Source organism: Eptatretus burgeri, chromosome 10, assembly GCF_056783735.1.
Source record: "Eptatretus burgeri isolate ZD-2024b chromosome 10, Ebu_testis_v1, whole genome shotgun sequence".
Classification (NCBI taxonomy): Eukaryota; Metazoa; Chordata; class Myxini; order Myxiniformes; family Myxinidae; genus Eptatretus; species Eptatretus burgeri.
In genome coordinates this window covers 24,892,433-24,908,354 of record NC_140970.1, presented here as the reverse complement: position 1 = coordinate 24,908,354, position 15,922 = coordinate 24,892,433, and the positions used below count along the sequence as shown (strand labels likewise).

The following is a 15,922-nucleotide window of genomic DNA, read 5'->3' as shown; positions in this document are numbered from 1 at the left end:
GTATTCCATTGTAACGATCAATCCTCAATGGCTGGCAGGATGGCCTTGAGGTACGCACGCTCACCTCCAAGCTGTCTAGCATGGGTTCAAATCCCCACCCAGTTCTAAACTGTCATCCCAGTGTTTCACAGGCAGGGTGATTCATCAATGTGTGTGATGTCTCTCGGATGGACGTTAAACTGACCGTCTCGTCTACCAGCATTAGTTGGTGGACGTTAAAGATCTCACGTTGTCCTTCACAAAAAGTGGGTGAGCTATACCAGCAACTCTTGCTTTCGCCAGCAATCTGGCCAAATCCAAACATCCTGTGTTCGTGTGGTGACCTGACCAGGATTGTAATCAGTCATAGAAACTGCTTCAGCAGCATCAACACTCTATATAGAGCATGGTAGATGATCTGATCAGTATTTGCTTAGGTGATAGTCAATTTGGCTTTATGCTTGACCTCCAGTACACAAGTGATATAGGAAGGTGACGGGATGAGCATCAGTGGATAATAGTCATTCACCAATTTGTGCCGACAAGCATACAATTTTCTGCCTCCAACCCCCGGAATGGGGTGTATCGTGGGGTGCTCCTCAGTGAAGAACACCAGACGGTACGAAAGACTGAGTGAATACGCAGGTCTTCAATCTGAGTCTTGAATACCCCAGGGCACCATTTTTATACATTCAGATGTTGACATATGCATGACTCAAAGAAGACATGAATGTCTGAATTCCAAAATTACAAAAAAAATTAGCTCAAGAGGAAATGCAGGCAATTAAAGAAATTGAAATATGAACCAACTCAAAATAAAAGAAAGCAAACAAGATACTTGTGATCAAAGTGGGACAAAACTGATTTAAAACCATCGCAATAATTAATTACATGAAATGAAATGTGAACAATTAACTCGACAATCTCACGATAAAAGCAAATGCAATTGACTCAAGAAGACCAAATAAAAATGCAATATAATTGATTTGAGATATGAAGAGATGAACCACCTTCTTCACACTTGAGCTCCATGCATACCACATCTCATGACTGTCATAACAAAGAGCTTGAAGAATGGTCCCAGTGTGCATTTCTTGCTCGACTGGATCACAACGCCCACCTCAACCAATCGGCATTAACATAATGGAAGCGTGACCTCCAAAATATCAAGCAAAGGTAAATAAACTAAAGTAGCCAATGACCAATCTACAGCTTTCATTTCAACAAAAAACACGGTATTACAAACAGGACGTTAATCCATGTGATGCATCTCTCCGAGCATTAGTCGGTGAGTTTTAAAGATCCCATGGTGTCCTTCGTGAAGAGTAGGCGAGTTATTGCTGCCACCATGAACAAATTACAAATTACTACACTTTCATTTGGACTGGCCAACCAGCTCATAAGAGACTTGTGCCAAAGACATGCAAAAACAGGATGTGCATAATACATATACTGACGCCAGAAAAAAGTGGGACTAAATGGTGCCGTTAAGGAAGTACTAGATGTCTGCACAGTATATGTATTTTGTGTGTAGCTATAAATTAAACCTCTGAGCTTTATGGAGCAGTGAGGCACAGATCATGTCCCATAACAGCAGAGGCTGTGTGATCTGTCAGTGACAATGGCCATCTGCCATATGAGCATGTTGCATCTGCCAAACTGCCCATTAACAAGGTGTAGTTGCGTTTGGGTGAAATAACACAAAACAAAGCCCTTCCGACCCGACAAATGCAACATGGCATTAAACACAAAGTGCGCATGCGCACCCCTTCGCCTCCAGCCTGGATGGCTTCAGCAAGGCACAACCAAGTATATTTTAAAGACCGGGGATTTAAAAGGTCACATGTAAAGGACAGCATTGAATCTGCCAACCATGGTTTTTCCCTGATCATAGGCTCAACAGGATGACATGACACACAACTGTTTACTTGTAACCATGCAAACCTTGTCATTTTAATATTGTATTAAACCTCCGAGCTTGATGGAGCAGAGGCATAGATCAGAAAACTTCTTCAAATATCATGCTATATATCGTTTTTGCCCCAATCTCTCAATTATTAAGAATCTCTTTTTTAATTAAAAAAGATTCTCATGTCCGGAGCCAGATCTCCACCAAAAATCGAATCAATTCATCATTGTCACACACCCAACCAGTCCACAAAGTTTCATCTCAATTCATCCATAACTTTTCAAGATATCCTGCTCACAAACAGACAGGCAAACAAACAAGCAGTCATAGACTGGTACTTACGAAATCGTCAACTCGACCTCTGACCTTGTCTAATAAAAGCTGTCTCTCGAGAAGGTAGCGACGCAAACCAGAAGTTTCTACAATGATTCTGTACCAAACCTCTCATAAAACATCCGATTTTTACCAGAATTTCAACAAACGAGTGTTAAGCATACTTAGCAGTCATGAAAATTGAAGACAAGATTGAAATTAACTTTAAAACGAGCGCGTAATGCCGTGTGTTACAATCCCCCTCATTAGCATAATCTTCAGTTAAGCCTCAGACACGACACCCGACATAAATCTCATAAAACATCCGATTTTTACCAGAATTTCGACAACCGAGTGTTAAGCATACTTAATCATTACCAAAAGTGAAAACAGAATTGCGATCCGAGTTAAAACGAACTCGTAAGGTCGACCGAAGCAAAAATCTCAATTTCTCCACGCAATTATTTAATATTATTTTATCAAAGTCACAAAACCGTAATATTCGGCCATCCACCAACAATCTTTACATAATCCGACGGCTTAGCGAGTCAGGCATGCGACGATAACCTTTATTTGGATAAAAAATGACTTTTAAACACCATCTTTATCAAAAACACCATCAGCACGCACACACAAAACCTTTACGTGACTCAACGCCGCGTCTGCTCGAGCGCGCTGTACGTGACGAGTGAAATATTTTTATACAATCTTAAAACGTCTCCAAAACATCTGATTTTTACTAGAATTTCGACAACCGAGTGTTAAGCGCCCTAAGCGATCGCAAAAACCGAAGACAAAATTAAAATCGAAGTTAAAACGAACTTGTAACGTCGACCGAAGCAAAAATACTCCATTTCTCCACATGAATTCATGGAATCATGTTTGACCCCACTGTGACCTTGACCTTTGACCGATTTTGACCATAATCTAATCAGCACTAGCCATCACCCTCCTGAATCACGTGGTGCAATTTGACATTGGTAGCTTCTTCTTCCGTTCTCGAGTTAACGTGCCTACAAACAAACACACACACACAAACAAACAAACACACAAACAAAGGACGGAAGTCATCAATATACTTACGAAATCTGTAACAAGCAGTCATGGACTGGTACTTGCGAAATCATCAACTTAACCTCTGACCTTGTCTCATAAAAGCAGTCTCTGGAGAAGGTAGCGACGCAAACCAGAAGTTTCTACGATGATTCTGTACCAAACCATCAAAAATCGAATGTTTGACGTCACTGTGACCTTGACCTTTGACCAAAATCTAATCAGCGCAAGCAATCACCCTCCTGAATCACGTGGTGTAATTTGACATTGGTAGCTTCTTCCGTTCGAGTTACAATTATTTTTTGATGTTTGACCTCACTGTGACCTTGACCTTTGACCGATTTTGACCAAAATCTCATCAGCGCAAGCAATCACGCTCCTTAATCACGTGGTGTAATTTGATATTGGTCGCTTCTTCCCTTCCAGTTATAACTTTTTGGGGATGTTTGACCTCACTGTGACCTTGACCTTTGACCGTTTTTGACCAAAATCTAATCAGCACGAGCTATCACCCTCCTGAATCGCGTGGTGTAATTTGACATTGCCAGCTTCTTCTGTTCGAGTTATAACCTTTTTTTTTGGATGTTTGACCTCACTGTGACCTTGACCTTTGACCGATTTTGACCAAAATGTAATCAGCGCTAGCCATCACCCTCCTGAATCACGTGGTGTAATTTGACATTGGTAGCTTCTTCCGTTCGAGTTACAATTATTTTTTGATGTTTGACCTCACTGTGACCTTGACCTTTGACCGATTTTGACCAAAATCTCATCAGCGCAAGCAATCACGCTCCTTAATCACGTGGTGTAATTTGATATTGGTCGCTTCTTCCCTTCCAGTTATAACTTTTTTGGGGATGTTTGACCTCACTGTGACCTTGACCTTTGACCGTTTTTGACCAAAATCTAATCAGCACGAGCTATCACCCTCCTGAATCGCGTGGTGTAATTTGACATTGCCAGCTTCTTCTGTTCGAGTTATAACCTTTTTTTTTGGATGTTTGACCTCACTGTGACCTTGACCTTTGACCGATTTTGACCAAAATGTAATCAGCGCTAGCCATCACCCTCCTGAATCACGTGGTGTAATTTGACATTGGAAGCTTCTTCCGTTCGAGTTATCATGTTTTCGATGTTTGACCTGACTGTGACCTTGACCTTTGACTGATTTTGACCAAAATCGAATCAGCGATAGCCATCACCGTCGTGAATCACGGGGTGGAATTTGACATTGGTAGTTTCTTCCGTTCGAGTTATAACTTTTTTGGGGATGTTTGACCTCACTGTGACCTTGACCTTTGACTGATTTTGACCAAAATCGAATCAGCGATAGCCATCACCGTCGTGAATCACGGGGTGGAATTTGACATTGGTAGTTTCTTCCGTTCGAGTTATAACTTTTTTGGGGATGTTTGACCTCACTGTGACCTTGACCTTTGACCGATTTTGACCAAAATCTAATCAGCGCGAGCCATCACCCTCCTGAATCATGTGGTGTAATTTGACATCGGAAGCTTCTTCCGTTCGAGTTATCGTGCCTACAAACAAACACACACACACACAAACAAACAGAACGGAACTGATCAATCTACTTACGAAATCTTTAGATTTCATAAATAACAAACACACAGAGGACGGAAGTCATCAATATACTTACGAAATCTTTAGATTTCGTAAGTAACAAACAAGCAGTCATAGACTGGTACTTACGAAATCGTCAACTTTACCACCTCTGAACTTGCCTAATAAAAGCTAGCGACGCAAACCAGAAGTTTATACGATGATTCTGTACAAAACCATCAAAAATCAAATGTTTGACCTCACTTTGACCTTGACCTTTGACCAAAATCTAATCAGCGAGAGCCATCACCCTCCTGAATCACGTGGTGCAATTTGATATTGGTGGCTTCTTCCGTTCGAGTTATCGTGTCTACAAACAAACACAAACACACAAACAGAGGACGGAAGTCATCAATATACTTACAAAATCTTTAGATTTCGTCAGTAACAAGCAGTCATAGACTGGTACTTAGGAAATCGTCAACTTGACCTCTGAACTTATGTAATAAAAGCTGTCTCTGGAGAAGGTTGCGACGCAAACCAGAAGTTTCTACGATGATTCTGTACCAAACCATCAAAAATTGAATGTTTGACCTCACTGTGACCTTGACCTTTGACCAATTTTGACCAAAATCTAATCAGCGCTAGCCATCACCCTCCTGAATCAGGTGGTGTAATTTGACATTGGAAGCTTCTTCCGTTCTCGAGTTACCGTGGATTAACGCAACGTAAAGGTTTACACTCGACGGCCCCCCTACTCGAAAGCACGCCGGGGCGAGCGCGATGACGTCAGCGCGCACACGCAAAACCTTTACGTGACTCAACACCGCGTCTGCTCTAGCGCACTGCACCACGTGACGAGCCGTGGCGGGTGAAATATTTTTATTCAAACTTAAAACGTCTCCAAAACATCCGATTTTTACCAGAATTTCGACAACCGAGTGTTAAGCGTCCTAAGCGATCGCAAAACCGAAGACAAAATTAAAATCGAAGTTAAAACTAACTCGTAACGTCAACTGAAGCAAAAATACTCCATTTCTCCACAGGAATTTACGGAATTATTTAATATTATTTTATCAAAGTCATAAAACCGTAATATTCGGCCATTCATAAACAATCTTTCCACCATCCGACGGCAAAGTGAGTCAGGCATGCGATGGCAAGCTTTATTGGGATGAAAAATGACTTTTAAACACCATCTTTATCGAAAACACAACGTGGCCTACCACATGGCAAGGCGTTCTGCGCCATGGGCGCAAACACTGAAATTTTTAAAACAGCCGTAACTCGACGAATTGACACACAAATTCCGCCGAACTTACCTCGATCTTCCAAACTCACGCTCTGTCAACAACACCTGTGGTAACTTTCCTCGAGTTATCATATTTTGGATGTTTGACCGATTTTGCCAAAATCTAATCACCGCGAGCCATCACCCTCCTGAATCACGTGGTATAATTTGACATTGGTAGCTTCTTCTGTTGGAGTTATCGTGCCTACAAACAAACAAGCAGTCATAGACTGGTACTTATGAAATCGTCAAACTTGACCTCTGACCTTGTCTAATAAAAGCTGTCTCTAGAGAGGGTAGCGACGCAAACCAGAAGTTTCTACGATGATTCTGCACCAAACCATCAAAAATCGTAACGTCGACCGAAGCGAAAATCTCCATTTCTCCACGCAATTATTTTGTATTATTTTATCAAAGTCACAAAACCGTAATATTCGGCCATCCACCAATAATCTTTACATAATCCGACGGCTCAGCGAGTCAGGTATGCGACGATAACCTTTATTGGGATAAAAAATGACTTCTAAATACCATCTTTATCAAAAACACCGTCAGCGCGCACACGGAAAACCTTTACGTGACTCAACGACGTGTCTGCTCGAGTGCACTGCATCACGTGACGACCCGTGACGCATCGAATGAAATTTTTTATACAATCTTAAAACGTCTCCAAAACATCCGATTTTTACCAGAATTTCGACAACCGAGTTTTCAGCGTCCTAAGTAATCGCAAAAACCGAAGACAAAATTTAAATCGAAGTTAAAACGAACTCGTAACGTCGAGCCAAGCAAAAATACTCCATTTCTCCACATAAATTTACGGAATTATGTTTGACCTCACTATGACCTTGACCTTTGACTGATTTTGACCAAAATCTAAGCAGCGCGAGCCATCACCTTCCGAAATGACGTGGTGTAATTTGACATTGGTAGCTTCTTTCATTCGGGTTATCGTGCCAACAAACAAACAAACACACAAATAAACCAATGTCACCCTGCGGGGTGACCCGTATCTTGCCAAAAGGTGACCATGTGTGACTTCTTTAAGGTCACACTGAGGTGATCAGAGCTGCTATCCACCAGGAGCGACTCCTTCAGGAATATCTGCCTACGAGAGATTCCGATGAGAATCGTTTTACAGATTTACCATGAAAAATATGTTTGCCTCATAACGTCACCAAATGACATCATAATGTCTCAAGCTTGACATCTCTAGAAAGCACTCATCGAGGTGTTCAATTTGAGGTACTACATGATATGGTTCCTAAAACTTGAAAATTTGACCTTGGGGTCAAATATGTTTGACCTCAGGCGCTAACCATGAAGATCAAGGCCAATCGCCACTAAAAACTAATCAGCTGTGCGCCAGACCATATACTACATTCCCATAAAGTTTGGAGACGATTAGATAAAAAATTACTCAAAAAATAAGGGTTTCGTCGACACCACTGATTTGCGACAAAGTGACCTTGACCTTTGACCTTGACCTTCAAAGTTTTATGTGCTGAAAGGGACCTCGAAAGGCCTCTGATATGCGAAGTTACAAAAATTTCCAATGATAACTGTGCTCTGCAGAGTGATTTATACGCGATTACAGACAAAAAAATATTAAAAAAAAACAAAACATATGAAGGTCAAGTCCAATCGCCACCAAAAATTAATCAGCTGAGCGCCAGACCATGAACGAAATTCCCATGAAGTTTGAAGACGATCCGATCAAAAAAATAAGGGTTTCGTCGACTCCCCTGATTTGAGACAAAGTGACCTTGACCTTTGACCTTCAAAATTTTGTGCGCTGAAAGGGACCTCTATAGGCCTCTGATATGCGAAGTTACAAAACTTTCCAATGATAACTGTGCTCAGCAGAATTTTTTATACGTAATTACAGACAAACAAAAAAAAACAAAAAAAAAACATACAAGCTGACTAACATATCTTGCAAAAACTTCGTCTTGGCAAGATAACAAAAACACAAACAAGCAGTCATAGACTGGTACTTACGAAATCGTCAACTTGACCTCTGACCTGGACTAATAAAAGCTGTCTTTCGAGAAGGTAGCGACGCAAACCAGAAGTTTCTACGATGATTCTGTACCAAACCATCAAAAATCGTAACGTCGACCGAAACAAAAAAATCTCCATTTCTCGACGCAATTATTTAATATTATTTTATCAAAGTCACAAAACCCTAATATTCGGTCATCCACCAACAATCTTTACATAATCCGACGGCTTAGCAAGTCAGGCATGCGACGATAACCTTTAATGGGATAAAAAAAGACTTTTAAACACCATCCTTATCGAAAACACCGTCAGCGCGCACAAGGAAAACCTTAAAGTGATCAACGACGCCTCTGCCCGAGCACGCTGCACCACGTGACGAGCCGTGACGCGGTCAGTGAAATATTTTTTTATACAATCTTAAAACGTCTCCAAAACATCCGATTTTACCAAAATTTCGACACCCGAGTGTCAAGCGTCAAATCGATCGCAAAAACCGAAGACAAAATTAAAATTGAAGTTAAAACGAACTCGTAACGTTGACCGAAACAAAAATACTCCATTTCTCCACATGAATTTACGGAATTATGTTTGACCTCACTGTGACCTTGACCTTTGACCGATTTTGACCAAAATATAAACAGCGCTAGCCATCACCCTCCTGAATCCCGTGGTGTAATTTGACATTGGTCGCTTCTTCCGTTTGAGTTGTCGTGCTTACACACAAACACACAAACAGAGGACGGAAGTCATCAATATACTTATGAAATCTAGTAACAAGCAGTCATAGACTGGTACTTACGAAATCGTCAACTTGACCTCTGACCTTGTCTAATAAAAGCTTTGCCTGGAGAAGGTCGCGACGCAAACCAGAAGTTTCTACGATGATTCTGTACCAAACCATCAAAAATCGAATGTTTGACCTCACTGTGACCTTGACCTTTGACCGATTTTGACCAAAATCTAATCAGCGGTAGCCATCACCCAGTGGTGTGGTCGAGGTTTTTGTCGTGAGTATACTGTGATGAGCCCCGAATCCCTCCCCACCTTCGCCACATCTGTGCCTGAGCGACACCCCATAAGCACCACGGCACCAACACATACACCACATGCATCCACACACAATTGAGAGCATTCTACAAGACTGGGTAAGTGTTATCAACAAATTATAGCAACACAGACGATAACAGCTAATGACATTTACAGCTGGGAAGATTTAAATGCTTTGGACTGATTTTCCACCATTTTGTGATCCCTTGTGATTTTGCATGGCTGGATACATTTTGCATGGAGGATACGAATTAAAACAGTACGAGACTGGAATAGTCTGAATGCATCAGGTGTCAGAACCCCCAATGTTGACACTTCCAAGAGAGCTTTGTGCGGCTCGTTTGCATGTAATCACCAGGTTCAAGTGCACAAGTCTTCAGCATTGAAGTTCAGCACTAAATTGGATGAAGTTTTTTTTTAAATAACTAGTGCGGGCCCGTAGGGGCGTGCCAATATATGCAGCTTCATGCCTGCAGTATCAGGTCCCCAGCATCAATTGTGACGTCATATCAAACGAAGAAGAATTGTGACACCCCCTCTCTCTCACCCCTCCCCCCCACTCACCCCTCTCTCCCTCCTCCTCTCTCGCCCCCCCCCCTCGCGCCCTTCTCTGTAAATGTATTCTCAAATGTCTACCAAGCACAACAATAATAATAAATAATAAGGCACATACTCAGGTCTCCAGTGTCGATTGTGATGTCATACCAAACGAAGAAGAAAAAGAATTGTGACGTCAATCATTCCCAAAAAAAATTAAAATAAATAAATAAATAAATAATTAAACAAACATTAATTGTGACGTCATTCGTGACGTCATAGCACCGTGCCCTGTCATTGGTTGACAGATAAATGGCCGTAACTTGGGAACCGCTTGTCTGATCGATATCAAACCTTGAAAAGGCACATCCGCGGGGCCCCGGCAATATTCCTGGCAAGTTTCAATCCGATCGGACCGGTGGTCGTCCGGTTATTAATAATGTGGGAAAAAAATTGACATGATAAGGTGAGAAGGTGGAACGACACCTTCATCCTCCATATATACACCTTTCCAACACTGAAAAAACAATAAATGGCCGTAACTTGGGAACCGCTTGTCCGATCGATATCAAACCTCGAAAAGGCACATCCCTAGGCAATATTCCTGGCAAGTTTCAATGATATCGGGCCGGCGGTCGCAGACAAACAGACACACAGAGATTGCTGGAATTATAGATAGAAAAGCTATGGTGTGAACAATAGCACTATGAGGATGCGGCATAGGCCTAAGCCAAACTCAAGGGAAGGCAATAGCACACTTGGCCAAATAGTCATCGTCATGGATCAATCAATGGTTCACAACTAACTGACAATATTATTGCCTGGACCTGAAACATATATATATATATATATATATATATATATATATATATATATATATATATATATATACATACATATACATATATACATATATACACACAGTATACTGTATAATCCGAAAACAGAATTAAAAAATAACTTCCCGTTCGTTCGTCAGAGCCGTTGGAGTGAATTTGCATATTTTTCCACCGCTGCCTTTAAAATCTCGAATTTAATCATTACAAGTCACAGAGCTTAGTGGAACTCCGTGTTTTGTCAGTCTATCCTTCCTCTATGTCCTCGTGCCGACGGAAAAATTATTCGGATGATGGTGGAAGAGAAATTCCTTCCGGAATGTTATTTTTCCCAGTACGAAATGCAAGCCGCGGCTAAACTGCGAAACATAAGCCGTTTTTAATCGGGTTTTCGAGGTAATCTCATTACCACCCTATAGATACTGATAAATCCGAAAACAGATTGAAAATTGTTCGTTCCCTTCGATGGCGAGGCGCCGAAATGTACGCGGCCCGCCAACAATCGTTTTTTTTTCTGTAATTTAATCATCACAAGTCCGACAACCGAATGATACCCCTCGTTTCGTAGGTCTATACCTCACCTTCCTCCATGTACCGATGAAAAAAATTTACATTAACCACCGCATTTTATTTCCTGTTCTCAAAGTACCCAAAGCTGCGTTAGTCACCAAAATACCAAAAATCCTCCGTTTTTCACCTGGTTTTCTACGTTGTGATTTAGCCGATGGCTATCGACTGCGAAATCTGAAAACAGAATTCCAAAATATCTTTCCGTTCGTTCGTGAGAGCCGGTAGAGTGAAAGTGCATCACAGCCAATTAAAAACTTGCAACGCTCGCTACTGTCAAACACGTGTTCATCGTTCGTCGGTGCGTGAGCTTGACGTCAGGTCGAGGTCACGTGTCACAGCCAGTGAACCACTCGTCAGGGATGTTAGGGCATTATAGGGACTGTTTGGTTCAGATTCTTCCAAAAGCACCAAATTTGGCCCATATGTCACCCATGCCATAGTTTTTCGATTTTCGATGGGCGCCAAGACAGGCGCCCCCCAGGGCCGCCATATTGGCGAAATCCAATTATGGCCGCCATCCAGGTTGGAGGTCAATCGTAGTTCAAAAACCAAAAGGGCTAGAATCATGAATAATACCACTTTTTAAGGGTTTTCGGGGTCAGGGAATCTGATTCTGATTTTATTTCAACGATATGAGGTCAAGGTCACCCCTCAAGGTCACCCTGAAGGTCATTTTGGGGTCAAACCCGGTGTTTTTGGGGCGTCATTTCAAAAATGGCCTGTCTATGGCCTCTATGGCCTACCTGGGTTATCAATCAAAAGAACCCGTTAATCATTTAGAAAATAAGACTTGAATGTTTTTAATTTTGACTCGTAATGTCGTAAACTTTTTGTTTCATTTTAAGATAATACCAAGTCTGTGAGCATCAACGTGTCCAGCAGCGGCGGTGGTGCATGATGCCATTCGGAGCTGTGACATCTACCCTATCTCATGAGACTATCCTATCCCTGTTCTTGAGTGTTCAGGAGTGGATCCGGAACCTGCGACTCAGCCTGCTATCGTGTTGCCGTGATGATGAGATGAAAGTTCATCGCGACGACGAGCCTCAATAATGTGTCGAACTATGTCCTCTACCGAAATTATGAATTGGGGACTCTGTTGTCTTTGTCAATCGGACAAAACTGGAGAAGTCTTGCAAACTCCTAAGGAGGAGGGACTTGTATCACTTGAGAGAGATCTCAAAGACTTCAATGCTATCAATGGCAATAATCTTCCTTCTGGTATCAATGTCACGATTAGTCAGTTGAATGATGGCTCAGGTATTGCAGCAACTCTTAAATCGCATAAGGCTAGGTATCACAAAACTTGCAGGAGTTATTGTAGTAGTTGTCATGTCAAGCGGGCGAGAGAGAAGCTAGACAAAGAAGCCGGCTCTCAGAATAGTCCCAAAAAAAATCAGGTCATCTGGGGAATTTCAGCCTCCAGCCAATGTCAAGTGTTGTGTAATCTGTGAGGGGGAGGACCAGGCCAACCTCCACAAGGTAGTAACTGATGTCGTCGATGCCAATCTAAAGAGTTGGGCGAAGATGAACAAAAACTTTCATTTACTTGGCAGACTGGTTGCCGTAGCGTCTGATGCACATGCGGCTGATGCCTATTATCACCATCAGTGTTATGTACGTTTGCGAGACTCCGCTCGCGCTGCCGAGCGACTAGAATCGATGGGTCCTGCACCTCCGCCCTTCGATCCCATCATCTGCGCTCAAATTGTAGCCCTGATCGAACATTCGGACACCACCGTATTTAAGCTCTCAGAGCTACGCGAGATGCATCAAAAGCTTATGAGTGATCAAGGTCGCCCATGCCGAGACAAAAAAGAGCCACACTCAACTCGATACAAGGATCACCTTCTCGACCTCCTACCTGAATGGGTTGAGTTTTCCAATGGTGGGGCAGATAACAGCAATTTTTGAGAGGAATCGTGCAAATGATGATACAAGCATCAAATTTGGCACATTTGTTCTCCAGGGGATTCTAATCAAATCTGCCTGATTGGCCATTTGAAAATCCAACTTTTGAAAAATTTGAAAAAAAAAAAAACTTCAAAAAAGTCAAGATCACAAATCAATGTTGGATGCTGGCTGAGATTGGTGAATGTTTCAGAAACATCATCAAAGACGTTCCAAATCTGCCATGCAGTTTTCTTCCCTTTACTGCGGAAGGCAGACATGACGTCACATCCAGTGAACGCATGGAAGTATGGGATCCCTCTAGCTTTATCAGGCCCTCTTGCAGAAACTACCTCATGGACTGGAATCGATCGTGCCTTGGCTCCTTGGCCAAAGGCAATCCACATGTTCTCAAGACCTAGTTCCTGTAAGGATGGCAGTATAGATATTGCCATGACTAGTACGTCCGTGTCATTAGCCTTAATGATAATGGACTTGCTACCATCCGTCGTTGCATCCCTGGCGTGTACAAATATTCGAGTGTCAGCTTCTTCATGACAACATGGAGACACAGCATCCAGTGACTTCCTTGTGTTGCTAATTGCATCTTCTCCTTTTGTGACAATGACTGTGCTTGTCGTCTGTGCTTTACACATCTTTTCCGCAAGGAAGTGAAATGGCTCAGTCTTGTTGCTGTCATCTCGAAGAAAGCTTCTCCAGTTACTTGGGGTCTTATTGGTTCCTGTCACTCTTCTTCTGATTCCTTGCCCCCTTTTCGACCTTGCCTCGGACTTTAGACTTGACTTCTTGTACACATCTAACACTACGTCCACCCTCTCGTACCTGGCACCATAGGATTCAACTTTTGGGATGATGTCTTCTTTAGCATAGTCATCAAATATCTTTGAAGTGCGTGGAGGCAGGGCATTGATAAGTGCTGAGCCATCAATGATGACTGCATCTCCCCTTGGTTCTCTGTCTGGGATGTTCACTTGCGCTTCAAGAATTTCAGCCAGCTGTGACTTCAAATTTTTTTGAAGTTTTTTTTTTTTTTTTTCAAATTTTTCAAAATTTGGATTTTCAAACGGCCAATCGGGCAGATTTGATTAGAAAGCCCTGCAGAACAGAAATGCCAAATTTGATGCTTGTATCATAATTTGCACGTTTTTTCTACTATCTACTACACTACAAGAGGAATGAAGGCAGGAAGGATATTTACATATCTCACAAACTGAAGGTGGTTGATGAGCTGGCCAAGAGGACACACTTACGTTCATGCGGGCTGCGGTGATGATGCACAAGTTTTGTCTACAGAGTCAGGAGCCTTTCGATGGCTCCTTCCCCCTTAACTGCCTCACGGCTCCAGTCAACGAGGAGATGAGGAGTCTCTTCAACGTAGTTTTCCGGAGCCTGTCAGCTCTTCGTGGACATGAGAAGATCGGTGGCGACGCCAATCTGGATGCACGGGAGAAGATCGCATGCAACATCTCACAACTGCTCATCTACAATACTAGTAAGGGTACGCACCATGCAGTCAAGATGTCTGCAGTACGGCACAACAAGGAGCGAGAAACCCCCTTCCCCCTGTACCGTGGCCTCAAGCTGCACAGACACGCACGGGACAAAAAACAGATTGGGATTGACCAAGAACAGGGTATCTCGGTATCGTACAATCGCGTCATGGAAGTGAAGCGAGATGTTGCACATGCGGTGTGTGCTCGACATGCTCAGGATGGGGTGGTGGTATCCACCAATAGCCATCTCAAGGTCTTCACCACCCACGATGTGGATAATATAGATAGTAAAGCTCAGGGCAACTTCTCACTGGACGAGTTCCACGGATATGTCATGAGCGTACATAGCGACGTTTTGTCAGCAGATGTTATTCCCGAAGTATTTCAATAAAAATTGTTCCTGAATAATTTTTGTTGAATTTTTAGTAGTACCACTTTTGATCTTTGACCTTTGAACCCAAAATGGGGTGACCATGGCCTGAAATCATCAAAATGAGATCAGAATCAGATTCCGTGACCCCGAAAACCCCTAAAAGGTGGTATTATTCATGATTCTAGCCCTTTTAATTTTTTAAACTACGATTGCCCTCTAACCCGGATGGCGGCCAAAAATGGATTTCGCCAATATGGCGGCCCCGGGGGGCGCCCATCTTGGCGCCCGTATAAAATCGAAAAAGTATTTTATGGGCAACATATGGGTCAAATTTGGTGCTTTTGGAAGAATCTGAACCAAAAAATCACTAACATCCTTGACTCCACCGCGTTTCACGCTTTGTAACAGTTGCAACGCACTGGAGTGGGGGTGAATTTTATGAATGGAGAAGAATGAAGTAGACGGCTTCCCCTACAAGGCTTATTTTATTGCAGTTATATTCTACCTGGTATGTGGGAACAAAATCAATGAACTGAAAGTTCTGTCACAAAACTATATCGTTACGTATGCTTGCGCAGTTTTAAGTGGGTATACGGAAATCCTGGAGCTTTCTTAGTGGGTATACGGCGTATACCTGCATATCACGTAGACTACACCACTGTCATCACCCTCCTGAATCACGTGGTGTAATTTGACATTGGTGGCTTATTCCGTTCTCGAGTTATCTTGCCTACAAACAAACACACAAACAAGCAGTCATAGACTGGTACTTACGAAATCGTCAACTTGACCTCTGACCCTGTCTAATAAAAGCTGTCTCTAGAGAGGGTAGCGACACAAACCAGAAGTTTCTACAATGATTCTGTACCAAACCGCCAAAAATCGAATGTTTTGGATGTTTGACTGCACTGTGACCTTGACCTTTGACCGATTTTGACCAAAATCTAATCAGCGCTTGCCACCACCCTCCTGAATCACGTGGTGTAATTTGACATTGGAAGCTTCTTCCGTTCTCGAGGTATCATTTTTTGGATGTTTGACCTCACT

The 15,922-nt window shown here is 42.4% G+C and overlaps 1 pseudogene; it reads left to right on the top strand.

Moving 5' to 3' along the window:
• The first annotated feature begins 12,162 nt into the window (after positions 1 to 12,162).
• LOC147018113 (uncharacterized) lies at positions 12,163 to 14,893 on the top strand (annotated as a pseudogene).
• Positions 14,894 to 15,922: the final 1,029 nt, after the last annotated feature.